This window comes from Eubalaena glacialis, chromosome 13, assembly GCF_028564815.1.
Source record: "Eubalaena glacialis isolate mEubGla1 chromosome 13, mEubGla1.1.hap2.+ XY, whole genome shotgun sequence".
Taxonomy (NCBI): domain Eukaryota; kingdom Metazoa; phylum Chordata; class Mammalia; order Artiodactyla; family Balaenidae; genus Eubalaena; species Eubalaena glacialis.
This window is the reverse complement of record NC_083728.1, coordinates 7,656,992-7,671,301: the sequence shown is the minus strand read 5'-3', so window position 1 is coordinate 7,671,301 and position 14,310 is coordinate 7,656,992. Positions and strand designations below refer to the sequence as shown.

At 40.5% G+C, this 14,310-nt stretch overlaps 1 pseudogene; it reads right to left on the bottom strand.

The window, feature by feature from the left end:
• Window positions 1–12,401: 12,401 nt before the first annotated feature.
• Window positions 12,402–13,866, bottom strand: LOC133103350 (adenylyl cyclase-associated protein 1-like; annotated as a pseudogene).
• Window positions 13,867–14,310: the final 444 nt, after the last annotated feature.

The following is a 14,310-nucleotide window of genomic DNA, read 5'->3' as shown; positions in this document are numbered from 1 at the left end:
TTTTCACTTTTGAATACCCTCAAGTTTAAAAGACTGATGTGAGGATACTAGGAACTTCCCATTAAAATGAAGAGAATATATTAATTTAGGAAGTTATGGGGTTTGCTTTCAATAAATAAAATTTGGAAATCTTAAAAGCCAAATAATCTTTTGGATGAATTTTCTACAGAAAATACCTATTTATATAGTATGTAAACACAAACATGCATATGGGGGGGGTTTGTTTATTTATTTATTCAGAAGTGAACCATTCGACAACCATAATAGCCTTTGCATTGAAGGAACAATTTTCAGGAGGCATCCATATCCTAGAAATGGCAACAAAATAATAGCTCTGGAAATAACAGAAAGTGGAATGAATATAAGACCTATATGCTGGTGACACCAAAAGCCTTGCTTCTAGGGAAGTTCTAAGCACTTAAATGCCATGGTGAGCCTCTGACAATTCTCAATTGCTAGATGATAATTCCCCACCCCCCCACCCAACCACTTTTCTTCCTCCTTTACATTTTCACCTTCCCCGCTCACTTATTTCAATTCTTTCTCTAATCCTTGGATCTCTGTTTCCACCTTTCTTCATAGGCAGTTCTCAGCCATCCAGAACTACCTGGTGACACTGGTAGCATTTGGGAGACTCTTCTAGTTACCATACTAGGTTTATTAATTTGATAATCCCTCCTCTGTTAACCTTGGGCCTTAATATACCCTTAATACCCCAGATGTGGAGACATTCAACGCTGAAAATGTAACATGAGGGATAAGAAAAGCAAGATAGTTTATCTGTGGTAGAAAAAATACTGAACTGGGGGTTAGAAGACATTCTTTGTAGACCAGTACAGTCACCAGAACCTTTCCAATGTTTATATGAATGTAATGTTTCCTACATAGTTATATTTATACTTATAGATTATAAATGCTATTTAGGCAAGTCTTAGCTAATGCAATAGGACAAGGAAGGAAATGAAAGGTATACTGATTAAGAAGGAAGAAAAGACTGTCCTTTTTCACAGATTACATATTCATCTATGGAGTAAATCTGAATCAACAAAATAACTCTTGGAATTAATAAGCAGTTATATCAAGGTTGCAGGACACTAGGTTAATACACAAAAGTCAATTGCTTTATTATATGCCAAGAATGAAAAAGTGGAATTTGAATTTAAAAGCACAGTACTACTTACACTAGTACCTCCCCAAATGAAATACTTAGGTACACCTCTATCAAAATATGCACAAAATCTATGTGAAGAAAATGACAAAGCTTTGGTGAAAGAAATCAAAGAAGAACTAAATGAAATGGATAAATATTTCATGTTCATGGATAGGAAGACTCAATATTGTTAAGATGTGAGTCCTTGCCAACTTGATCTATAGATTCAATGCAATCCCAATTAAAATCCCAGCACTTTATTTTGTGGATATCAACAAACTAAATCTGAAGATTATATGGAGACACACACACACAAAAAAAACAGAATAGCCAATACAATATTGAAGAAGAACAAAGTTGGAGGACTAATACCCCGGACTTCAAGACTTACTATAAAGTAAGTCTTACTTACTTACAGTAATCAGGACAGTGTGACATTGGTGAAAGAATACACAAATACATCAATGGAAGAGAATAGCCCAGAAATAGATCCATGTAAATATAGTCAACTGATCTTTGACAAAGGAGCAAAGGCTATACAATTCAGAAAAATAGTCTTTTCAACAAATGGTGCTGGAATAACTGGACAAAAAAATGAATCTAGAGATAGACCTTACATCTTCACAAAAATTAACTCCAAATGGATCACAGACCTAAATGTAAAGTGCAAATCTATATAACTCCTAGAAGATATAGAGGAAAACTTAGGTGACATTAGGTTTGGTAACACTTTTCAGATACATTACCAAAGGCACAATTCATGAAATAAATAATTGAAATATGGATGTTATTATAATTAAAAACTTCAGCTCTGCAAAAGACAACAGCAAAAGAATAAAAAGACAAGCCACAGACTAGGAGAGAATATTTGCAAAAGACATATCTGGTAAAGGACAAAATAAAGAATTCTTAAAACTCAACAATAAAGAAAATAAACAACCTGATTTTTAGAATGGGCCAAAGACCTTAACAGACACTTCACAAAGAAGATATATAGATGGCAAATAAATGTATGAAAAGATGCTTCATGTCATCAGAGAAATGCAAATTAAAACAGCAATGAGATACAACTACATACCTATTAGAGTAGCTAAATTCCAGAGCACTAACAACACTAAATGCTAGCAAGGATGTGGAGCAATAGGAATTCTCATTCATTGCTGGTGGAAATGCTATATGGTACAGCCACTTTGGAAGAGTTAGGCAGTTTCTTACAAGCCTAAACAGGCTCTTACCATATGATCCAGCAGTCATGCTTCTTGGTATTTAGTCAAAGGAGCTAAAAACTTATGTCCACACAAAAACATGTACACAGATGTTTATAGCAGCTTTATTCACAATTGCCAAAATTTGGAAGCAACCAGGATGCCCTTCAGTAACTAGTGAATGAATAAACTGTGGTACCTATAGACAATGGAATATTATTCAATGCTAAAAAGAAATGAGCTATTAAGTCATGAATAGACATGGTGGAAACTAAATGAACACTATTAAGTGAGAGAAGCCAATCTGAAAAGGCACATACTGTATAATTTCAACTAAAGGACATTCTAGAAAAGGCAAAATTGTGAAGACAGTAAAATAATCAATGGTTGCCAGGGATTGGGGGGAAGGTAAAATGAATAGGCAGAGTACAGAGAATTTTTAGGGTAGTGAAACTATGTGTAAGATACTTTAATGTCATTATACATTTGTCCAAACCCATAGAATGTACAGCACCAAGAGCGAACCCTAATGTAAACTACAGACTTTGGGTGATAATGATGTGTCAATATAGGTTCATTAATCGTAACAAATATCCATTCTGCTGGACAGTGATGATAACGGAGGAGGTGAGGGGTATATGAGAAATCTCTGTACCTACCTCTTCATTGTACTGTGAACTTAAAACCTCTCTAAAAATATAGTCTTAACATGCAAAAAAGGAGAAAGATTTACTGTATATTTTTTCATCATAATGGAAGCCCTTATAAAGATCTGATGATATGACCTAGCCTGGTCCTGAAGCTAAGGGGTTATTTATGATGCTAAACTTGGGCTGGAATAGTGCCAGCAGAGCCATCATAGGGTGGTATATCCACAAATAGATGATGTAACTTCAGAGACAGGGGTTGGGAGCAATAAGACTCAGCTACCCCTCTCTACAATGTCATTCTCTTTCCTTGTTGACTAACACATTTCTGGGCAACATTTAATTTTGAGAACTTTCTTCATTAAACCATTCATTCACCCATCTCAAATTCAGCAAATACTTAGTTGAGTAAGTAGAAAGTGCTAGGCGTTAATACATTCAACAAGTATCACTGATCATCATTGTGTTTCAGATACAACAGTGACCAAGACTATTTTCCTGCCCTCGAGGTGCATTTAGTCTAATATACTTATTTACACATCAAAAATATAAGTGAATGTCATACCAAGTAGAGTATAATATATGAGAATGATAAAGTGATATGGAAGTTCATAGAAGGATGACTTTTTCATGATTGTGGGTGTCCAGACAGAATTAAGCAAAAAAGGGTGAATTCAGAGATGAATAAACAAGTTAGGTGTGGGAGAACAGAGAATATTTTAGTGAGGGGAAAAGATAATAAGTTGTACAGAAACAGGAGGGCAGAAGCGTACTAGGAATAGGTATATAGTCCACTTTGACTAGAAAAGAATATTGAATAGATGAAAAAAGTAAGAAGATTGAGGTAGACCAAGGTCAAATTACAGAATGATAAAGTCATGGTGACTATGAATCTTAAGAAAACAAGGGAAAACGCTAATAGTGAAGATCAGAATGAAGGAGAAAATGTTCTTAATGAAATCTCTGCTGGATCCCCTAAGGCTAAAAAGTATAAGTGAAAATAATCATTTTAGATGTACAGGAAACCCAGAGAAAGCATTATCACAAAAGATCATTTCTGAAATTGAGACTATTAAGTAAAAAGAAGATAATCCCCACTTACATGGAAGTGGTAAGTAAATAGGTACAATTGGCCAAAGATAGGGATATTTATTTCCATACTTACATTTTACGTTAACAGTTCTTGAAATGTGATGCATAAAGAGATGAATAGAATCTGATTGAAATAGAAAATTGGCTGTGGAGTGGCAATGCAGAAGGAAGAATGGATTTAATTGTAAATAATATAATTTCAAAATTTCAAGGAATCTTTTTATGCATCCTCCACTACCCACCCCACTACTCGGATATATTTTCGATAAAAAAATAACTTGGGAGAGTAAATGAGTTAATATCAAAGGGAAGTGATTCAAGCTGTTAAGAAAGGCACTCTACAACACCAACCTGTTATTGCTAATGATCACAATAATAATGACAAATTGCTGCACAGGTCGGGGGTCTGCACCTTGTCTTTGAGAGGGAGGAGAAAAGAAAGAGCCAGTGTGTTCACACTGCCTATAGCACTACATGGTATGGGAGCGAGGCAGGTAGGAGAGTAATTTTTCCCAATAGCTGAAATTCACTTCTGGCATCTTTAGACATAGAGAATCATCAGATAACAGTTAACAAAAAAGTAGTAGGAGGAGCCCAAATGCCCACTAAATGTAAAAGCCTCAGCATTGTGCTGGGACACAACTGTCAGTATTAGACTCTGCTGTTATGATAATGGCACGTATTTGGCACTCACCTATGCCACCCATCTGTTGGCTGTTCTCAGGATGGAAGCAAGACAGCGGGCTGTTTTCTTTCCTATTCAAAGCATGAGCAGTTTTCCACTCCTCATTTAGGATTTAATGTGCATTTTAGGGCAATTGCTCCTAAAATGCAGAAAATGATAAGGTAGGGAAGGAGAGAACAGCTCTTGGAGACCACAGATTATTCAGAGCCAGCAGAGAGAAGAGCTGGTGAAGATGTTCAGTCTGAAGGCAGCCAGTTAATTCATATGTTTGAGGAATTCTGTGGTGAGCCTTGCTTCATGCCAGGGTTGGAAAAATAAGAGAGACTAAGAGCTTCTTCTGAACACAAATTTATTTTCTTAATACAATGGAAGTCTGGCCCAAAGATGCTTGGTTATTATTGTTTCCTTGTCATCTCCTCAATTCTATTTGTATTGTGAACTAGACAAAGCTCAGACACAGGTCCTGAAAAATATTATAATCAAGTCTGATGAAATGCTGATTTCCTTCTAATATCTATTTGATCAGCCACTATAAATGCCTATTTCTGTATTTCTTTCTGCTCATTAGACTATGTACTCACTGAAAGTAGGGGCATATTCATCTCAGTATTGATGATGTCTAACACAGCATCCAGCATGGAAAAGATAAAAGCAAATATTTAAAGAAAGAATGGCAAGAAGGCTTAAGGGGGATGCTTTACCCATAGCCCAGGTCTTTGATCAGGTCCTTGTGTCCAGTCACCTGAGATGACAATGTAAGTGATTGGTACCTTGGGAACCTTATGCAAAAATCTCATGGCTCTCAGAGAAGCCACACTGTAACCATCAAATAAGTATGTGTGTATTTCCAGGGGGAGAGGGGAGGCAGGAGGCTTCCCAACAGCACAATATGGTAGCCAGAGGACTCCAAACATCCAAGTGTTATTTAACTGATGCCATGGCCGGAACCAACCAGGAGACCATGATGACACTTCAGTTTGATAACCTGGAGTAAGACGGTCATCTCCACCACTTGGCCATTGGAGACAGTTAAGGATCTGACACACCGATTTCTAGGAGACTTAGATATACTTTATGCCAACTCATCGTCCACCAAGACTGAAAGCAGGACACGTACTGATGAAAAGTGGTGGGACTGTGACTCAGCCTGACCCGCAGCTGTTGATTGGCGTTCTGGTATCAGGCGGCCCCTGAAATTTTCCTGGAGTCTCTATGTACAGCACCTACAGACAAGTAGAGTGATGGCCATATCTTCCCAGAGATAATTTATGGTGAAGTCTCTCTTCTAAGGAAACTTTTTTCACAAAAGTTTAATTTGACAATGATTCTTCATAAGATGTAATTTTTCCTGAATGTTCTTTGCCTTTAGGCACCTGTTCTGGAGCATTCTTCCCTCTGCTGTGGTGGTGCCTGAGAGAGAAGAGTCTGCAGCCCAACTACTGCTGCAAATAATGACTTTTACCTCCCAGTGTAGAATCTCAGGCTTCTGAGCCCCACAAAACTTAGAGAAAGGAAAGGAAAAGTTAGAACTTAGAGAAGGGAAAGGAAAAGATGGAATAGTGGATGGAGAGGTACTTTGGAACCAAGGAAAGAAAGAAGAAATGTCCTTTGAGTAGAGATAACCCCAGCTGAGGAGGAAGAAGATTCTTATCTCTGCCTTATTTTGTGAGGTCATAGAGGTGCCTTCTGACCTTCAATTTCTTCTTATATAATATATTGCTCCCTTAAATATTCAACAAATAAGTCTTGGGTACCTACTCTATACTATGGCCATTGTCTCCCAACTCTCCTCGAGGAGAAAAATTTCTTGTCTCCCAGAAGTTCTACACATAGGAGTATGTCTTCTTCACCCTCCTTCATCTAGCCTGAGGATTGAGCTCTACTTTGTGGGGGAAAAAAAGAGAATAAAAACAAAAGCAAAAGAAAGAATTATGAATAAATAAGCCTCAGCTATTTTCCACTCTTATTCCAATCTTTCATAGACGGAATGATAATCGTTTATTCATCCATCCATCCATATATTCAAAAAAAAATTTTATTGAGTGTGTAGTGGGAATGCATACTGCTCAAAGGGATGGGGATGTAAAAAGACCTTAGAATCACTAGTTCATGGTTCTCAGTGAATGGACAAAGATGTAGTGTATCTGGAAGCATTGTCTCCAAAATAACTTATGTGGAATCCATTTTCTCTCAATCCCTACTTCCACCTGTGTTTTGATTTATATAATTTCCTGCCAATTCTACATGCATAAGTTATTCATCTGCTTATACCACTCCTGTCCTTCACATCAATAAGCTGTATATGTTTGAAATTATTGTGATCACCAAAAGTACGCCAATTACCTCTAAACACACTGAAGAGCATCCTAGAAATGTTGATCAAGAAAAAAATAAATGTGCAATATACAAGTTTGTTATCTAAAAGCTTGGAAATCTAAGATTTACCTTTGATTCTTCTCTCTTACTTCAACATCAAATCCATAAACAAGTCCTCTTAGATATACCCTCAACTATATTCGGAATCCATCTCTTCTCTCCATCCATACCACCACCATCCTCATTCAAGCTTCCATCCTCTCCATCGTGGGCAACTATGATTGTGTCCTCAGTGATCCACCTGCTCTGTCATTCTATGGTCTTTTTCCACACAACTGTAAGAATAATCTTAAGGTAATCTAAATTTGATTATGCAACTTTCCCACATTAACCCTCCCTTGGTTTCTCATTACACACGTTACTCAACTCAAGCCCCTTGTCATGACCTATAAAGCCTGTATGATCCAGCTCCTACTTCGCTCTCATCCTTATCCCAGACCACTTATTCTTTAGATCTTTCTGCTCCAACCATATTGGGCACCTTACTCTTCCTAGAGTTTTTCAAGTTCATACCATCTTATAGACTTTGAATTTGCTGTGATTTCCTCTGATTTTAAATATTATCCCTTAGGCCATTATACGGCTGCCTTCGTATCTTCCAGATTTCAGCTCTGCTAGGAGAAACCTTCATTGACTATCCAGTCTACAATGCCCTCCTAACTCCAGTCACTGCCACCTATCCTGATTGATCTTCTTCCTGGTAATTACAACGATAATTTACATGATTCTTGTCTGCCTTTGCTGATGAGAATGTGATCTCTTTGGAGGTGAGGTCATGCCCATCGCATTCCTATCTATAATCCTCAGAATCTAGAAGAAGACCCACAACAGAGTAGGTGCTCAATAAATATGTGTTGGATTTTTTTTTAATGAATTAATTCATTAAAGAACAGTAGCCTGAGATAGATGGGCACTCCCAGACCCTTAACCCTGAGGAAATTTCTCCTGTCCCACTTGTTGGCTAAATAAACAAGAACAAACTATAAAACCAAAAATCAAACAAAAAACAGACAAATTAACAATTGAAAGCATTTTAACTAATTACTGCAAATAAATACACCAAAAAACCCCCCAAATCAACAAATAAACACACACAAAAAATCAATAACCACTGATTTTATCTAATTTATTGCTGTTTGCTCTTCCTGTTGCAAGACCCAAGTATTTCCTGAACTGAGGGCCATCTTCAGCTCTTTCAGCCACCACTGCCTTTCTCAGGTGATCCATTTAGTGGTTTCTTCCACCTGGAGTAATGTTTTCCCCAGAATTCTACCACCACAGGCTTCAGTAGAAATATCTGTGACACACAGATATTACAGCCATTTTTCTCCCGAAAGTAAAAAGAACTGCTGTCTTCTCACAAGGGGCCCCCAACACTTCCAAGGTGGCATCTTTTTTTTCCTTTCCAGCGACATGAATGCAATCTCAGGCACACAATAGAAGCAGTGCCAACAAAGTCTATTCTTCTCAGCCTCACAAACAGCCTCATTACTTGCTAACTGCAAACATGGTTTGAAGCTGCTGCTCCTGCCAAGCTGAAGTCTTCAAATGCCGGGGTTGAGTGATTGAAAATTCCAGATTATAGGCAGAAGGGGATGAAGAGTTGTTTAGAGCTCTTGCTTATCCGCTAAAAGCCTCTGGCCAGAAACAGCTCTCTGCTTGAAGGAAAGTAAATTTCTTCCACAGCTGAAAATTAATGTGTTTTGAGGGAAATCTAGGCAGGACTTGTGGCAGGGAACGTGGCTTACAGGCCTGGGGTAGGCATGGGGAGTGATAACTAGCAGTCATTCCTCAAACCAAGGAGGTCCCTGTCTGGCAATAACCAAGGCTGGGAGCCCTAAGATTTAACTGTTTGTCTCAATGTGAGATGGGATTAATTATGCCATTGCAGAAAAACACCTCTGCAGGTTGATCATGGCTATAATTCTAATTGTATCATATTTGATGTGAGGGCTCTGTTTTATCTGACATCTTGAAAAACTGGACCACACATCATTGGACCTGGAAGTGCCAGGATTCTGGTTGAATATTCAAGGATATAAGGACTTTAGCTGGGTTACTGAAATCTCTTTATCTTGAATCGTCTTCAACACCAAACTGTTCTTGAATTACAGATTCAAGTAGGAGGAAGAAACAGGAACAAATTTCCTCTATTCTCTATCACATTCTCTCAACATTCAACATATACATTCATTCATTCATTCAATTATTAGAAATTATGAATTGAATTCTTTCTGACACATGTTAGGTGATGGTTATGCAAAGTATCTGGAGCAATTCAGTAGCATGATACCTGCTGTCAGCTGCCTCATATTCCCCCTGGGGAAACAGAACAGACGCTTAGACAAATACTCATGATGGAATGTGATGAGTCCCATAGTGTAGGTAAATATCAAGTGTTGGAGAGCCCAGATGTTGGAGTGATTTGTTGCACTTCCTTTTGGAAAGGACTTGAGAAAGGTGGAAACCATAGAAATTAAGTAGAATGAGATTTCCAGGTCTAGATTGGGGATGGAGGAATTGAATAAGTGTTTTTCTAAATAAATAAACACAAACACGCAAACATCTTTAGAGATTATTAGCTCTGGGGGTAAAGTTGTGGGCAGACCCTTTGAAGAATATAAGGAAGATTTTGCCTTTCTCACTCAAAAAATAATGCCCATAAACATACCATTTTAAAAAATGTAATTCCAAGGAGATCACAGAAGGCTCCATAGCAGGTACAGATTAATACTTTAGGAAAACTTTAGTCTAAATCCCTTTAGTTCATTTTCACCTTTAATGCAGTATTTCTCAAAGTAAAGGCTGGGAGCCAGCTACATTAGAAACACCTGGGATGTTTGCATAAAATGCAGATTCCTGGGGCCCCATTTCAGACCTATTAAAAAAGTTTCTCTAGTGTGGGGTTCAGGACTCTGCATTTTAACAACAGTTGTGTGATTCTGTGCAATGAAAACTTTAAAAGCTCCTGGGAGATTCTGGTGCACACATTCTAAACCCTGGAGCATTTCCTGTTTATTTGGACTCACTGTGACCCTTTTAAACTAGGGACGTTGCCCACCTACATCCGCTGAGAGGCCTAAAGGACTTCACTCACAGAAAATCACCTATTTAGGATACGCTGATTCCCATCCTTCCTGCGAGTTCCACATAGTGAAGTTCAGCTTTTGGCATCAAGTGCCATTTATGCCTACCTTGTTCCCATGGGTGTGTCTTATCTGCCTAACAAGACTGCAAATTCCCTGGGCTGTTGGGTCCTTGCTTTTCATCTTGTATCCTAGATGGCTGGGTGCATGGCACGTGCTTAATAAGTATTTATTCGTTGGTTATGGAATCAGTGTTCTTTCCTCTTATTCCTTGAACACAGCTGGCCAGCCTCACTGTCATTCCATCAGGATCCAAATGGTTTCTATTTGTGGTTTTTTTTTTTTTTTGCATTTTGTTTTCAGCTGGTCTTGTACACCCCTGTGTCTACATCATCTGGTCTGTTTTATGAAGAAATGTCTTGTTAGATTTATCCTCAGCTTCGCTTCTCCCTCCCTGGCCTCCCTGTGGTTCTTTCACAGAAAGCCCTTTGTGTTGAGCAAACAGGCTCTAATCTGCACATCTTCCTCTGCACTCCAACAGGGCTGCCAGGTGAGCATCCCGACACCGGCCTGGAACAGCTGTTCAAGTGGTCCTGAGCAGTGGGCAGTGATTGTGTGTGCAGTTCTCTTGTCTGATGGGCCCTGGGTCCAGCACGCTCAGGGAGGAAACCACAAGCACAAATGTTTGCCTTGCTGCCTGGAAGCCCTAAAAGCAGCTGCCTGCTGATTGATGATAACTTGCATAATGACACCGAGTGTTCAGATGCTGCCAGGCGTGAGCGAGACCCTGTGAGCTCCCCTGTGCAAGCCCTGGCTGGTTGGCCAAATCCTTATCTTTCAGCCTGCAGGCAACAAAGACGGCAAGAGCCAGAAGGTATCTGATCCAAAGATGCCCATTACAACCCCGATGGTTTTAACACATGGAGAGAGCGAGGGAGCAGCTTGATGCTTTCCGCTTGCAAAGTCACTAAGAAAACTACACACAGGGGCTCAACACAGACATGGTGCCTCTATATCGGAATATCAGGATAGGATGTACTAGTATTTTTATATTTTATGGATAAAATGGAGTCTATTATGGAGCTAGTAGAATTGGCTTCTAGAAACATTTTTTTTTTTAGGTTTTAATTTTATTCTATTTTCTGTATAACTTTAAGTACATAAAGGTTCATTTCCACAGGCCTCAGGAAATGGGTAGAAATCACAGGACAATCTCTCTTCCCACCAAAAGAAGTTGCATATTTTGGTAAAGTGTTTGTCCTAGAGGAAAAACTGAAATTTACAATAGCAATTCTGTGCAAGATTTTTACACAAGACCTAAAACCAGCCTGCAATGGAGATTTTAGTCCTCTGTTCAGGTGCCCAGACAGAAGCCAACAGCTGTTGAGCATGACAGGGCAAAGGAAGCAACGAAGATGGACGATGGGCACCTAGCATGGAAGGAGAAAGGGAAGCCAGATTCCTGGGAATGGTGTGGTTTTCCTTTTTTTTTCTCTCTCTCTTTTTAAGTCATCTCTGTAGGAAGGTGGTGGGCAGGGGCCCCAGAGAGAGGAAGGGTCCAAGACTCCTTTAGCTGGCCTGGGTGCAGGGCATCACCCCAGCAGCTAACACAGGACAACCTACTATCTCAGGTTCGGGCAGATGCAGGATGGAATGCAGAAGAAAAGGAATGCTTATAGGAAATCATTTTGCTTAGAATGCTATATGGCCAAGCTTCAGCCTTTGGTCCTGTGCAACCCTTGCCTCACTTGTCAATAGTGAAAATTAGTTTAAGTTAGAAGAACCAACTAGGATCACACCAGGTTCTGCTACCTTCACGCTCATTGTTAGAAAAAGATTAACTTGTGTGAACATTCTGATCTGTTAATTCCTGGGGACTGCTTTATTCTTCCCCAAAGACTATTTGTTGGTCAAATAACCCCAAAGGCTGAAAGCTAAAACACACCTGTCCTGATGTGCAGTTCCTTACGAATGGACTGGCTGTATGGTTGAGCTGATACGGAAAAGCTGCACCTTCCTGCAGAAGATCAAAGACCTGCTGTCCCACCCAAATCTCAGCCTGGGGTCTATGTCAGTGAAGGCAGGCAGCTGTGCTTCTCAAAGCAGAGAAGCAGTTTCAGAGCAGAAAGGTAGAGGAAGTCTAGAAAAGAACCATCTTGATACAGATTTATCTCACGGTGTGAGGGAGAGGGCAAAGAACCCAGTGGCACTTCACTTATCCAGCAATTTCTGTCACTGTGGTGACCAACTTCCGCCCATTCCATACGGTCTTGAACTGCCCAGGGACTGGGAACTCACTGAAGTCACCACCTTCTGTAGGAATGAGTACACTCATCTCAGAAGATCTGGCACTGACTGTCTCACAATCCAGGGAATTCTTGCTCAGGTAAACATGGCAGCCATCTGTTTTGTTGATGGAAATGGTTTGCACTTTACCCATTACCTGAACTTTGACATCCCTACAATTGATTATCTCCACAATGCCCACCACGTCATCGAACACCAGACCGAGTTTCTTACAGTTATCTACTGTAGCAGAGTTAATTTTGCCCTTGATTTGCAATGTTGAGTTGACACACTTGAATATGTAAGCCACCTGTTTCAGCTCTGTGTCATCTTTCACCAGGTTGGAAACATTCTCCTGATTTTCCACTCTCCACTTCTTGCCCTTCAGTTCAAGTAGAGCTGGCTCCTTCTTTGTGACTGGTTTGGGGGATGGGCTGACTCCTGGTGTAGATGCAGAGAATGGTTTGGGGCCACTTCGTACTGGAGCACTCTGAGCGTTCAAGGCAGGGTTCTTGTGAGTCTTCATGTCATCAGATACATGTTTCAGGGCATGTGTGATGCTCTCCCCTGATTAATCTGTGCAAACAGTGCTGAGCGGGAAGCAGAGTCATCTGAGCCTGAACTGGTGGGGACTCGGGGGGAGATGGGCCTGGGGTGGGGGGGGAGGAGGACCCGATCCAGCAGAGGGTCCAGACGGCAACCCACTCAGTCCTTTTGCCACGGCCCGGTTTTGCTCCAGGCCAGTCCAGTGGTATGGAACTCCTTAATGTAAGCCTGCAGCTCTGTCCATATACTCAAGTAAGCTTTGACCCAGCCCACATCTTTGTACTCCTTGAGGAGTCAGTTTGTATAAAACATGGCAGCATCATTCATTTCCTTCACTCAGGGACCAGACTTGGGAGCCATAGCCACCCAACCCAGGGCCTGGATACTTTCGCTGACAGCTGGCAGGTGATTGAACAACTTGCTGACTCGGTTCTTCTCCCGAAAGGTTATCACTTCTTGGTTCTGCTCGGAGATGGTGCCAACAAATCAGGAAGCTTATTGCCTGCTGGCTTCTGGCCTTGAGAGGCTGTAACCAAGAGCGCTCGCTCCAACTTCAGACCTGTGTGGACCATCTCCGCACGCTTCTGCACATCTCCCCCAGTCTCTTTACTGATCTTGAGGTACTCTGCCACAGCACCGGCCAACAGTGAGCCAAACACTTGCACCTATGGAGTCGTTCCTGCTTTTGCAGCACTGTCTCTACACCCACGGTGCGTGCCAGGGGCATGGAGCCTGCCTTCAGGCGGCCCACCGCTCTCTCCCATCTTTCTACCAGATTTTGCGTGTCAGCCATGATGTAGTGCCTGCGCAGAGCTCTGCCTCACCTCGGGGCTGTGATCAGCCGCTCTCCCTAGAAACATTTCTTAAGGAGACTTTTTCTTCTAGTGAGGCCAGATTCTAAGCCAGCCACACTTATGTTCATTACCTTCCCATAGGATTTGGCTCACTGATGTGAAAAAAACTATGCAGTCTTTGAAATTAAAATGGCCTACCAAAGTGGTCAAAAATGGCAACGAAAAGTGGAAGAATACCAATGTACAATCTTGTGCATCAGCATTTCTCAAATCACTCTATTTCATCCATTTTTATTTCTACTGATTTAGTCGAAACCCTTACCACTTCTGTTGCGATCCTAACAGGTTCCCTTACCTGCGGTCTCACCCTGCTGTAATTTACTCTCCACATGGCAGAGAGATTTCCCACAGTCGTCGTGGGTCAGGTTATTCTTCTCATTAGC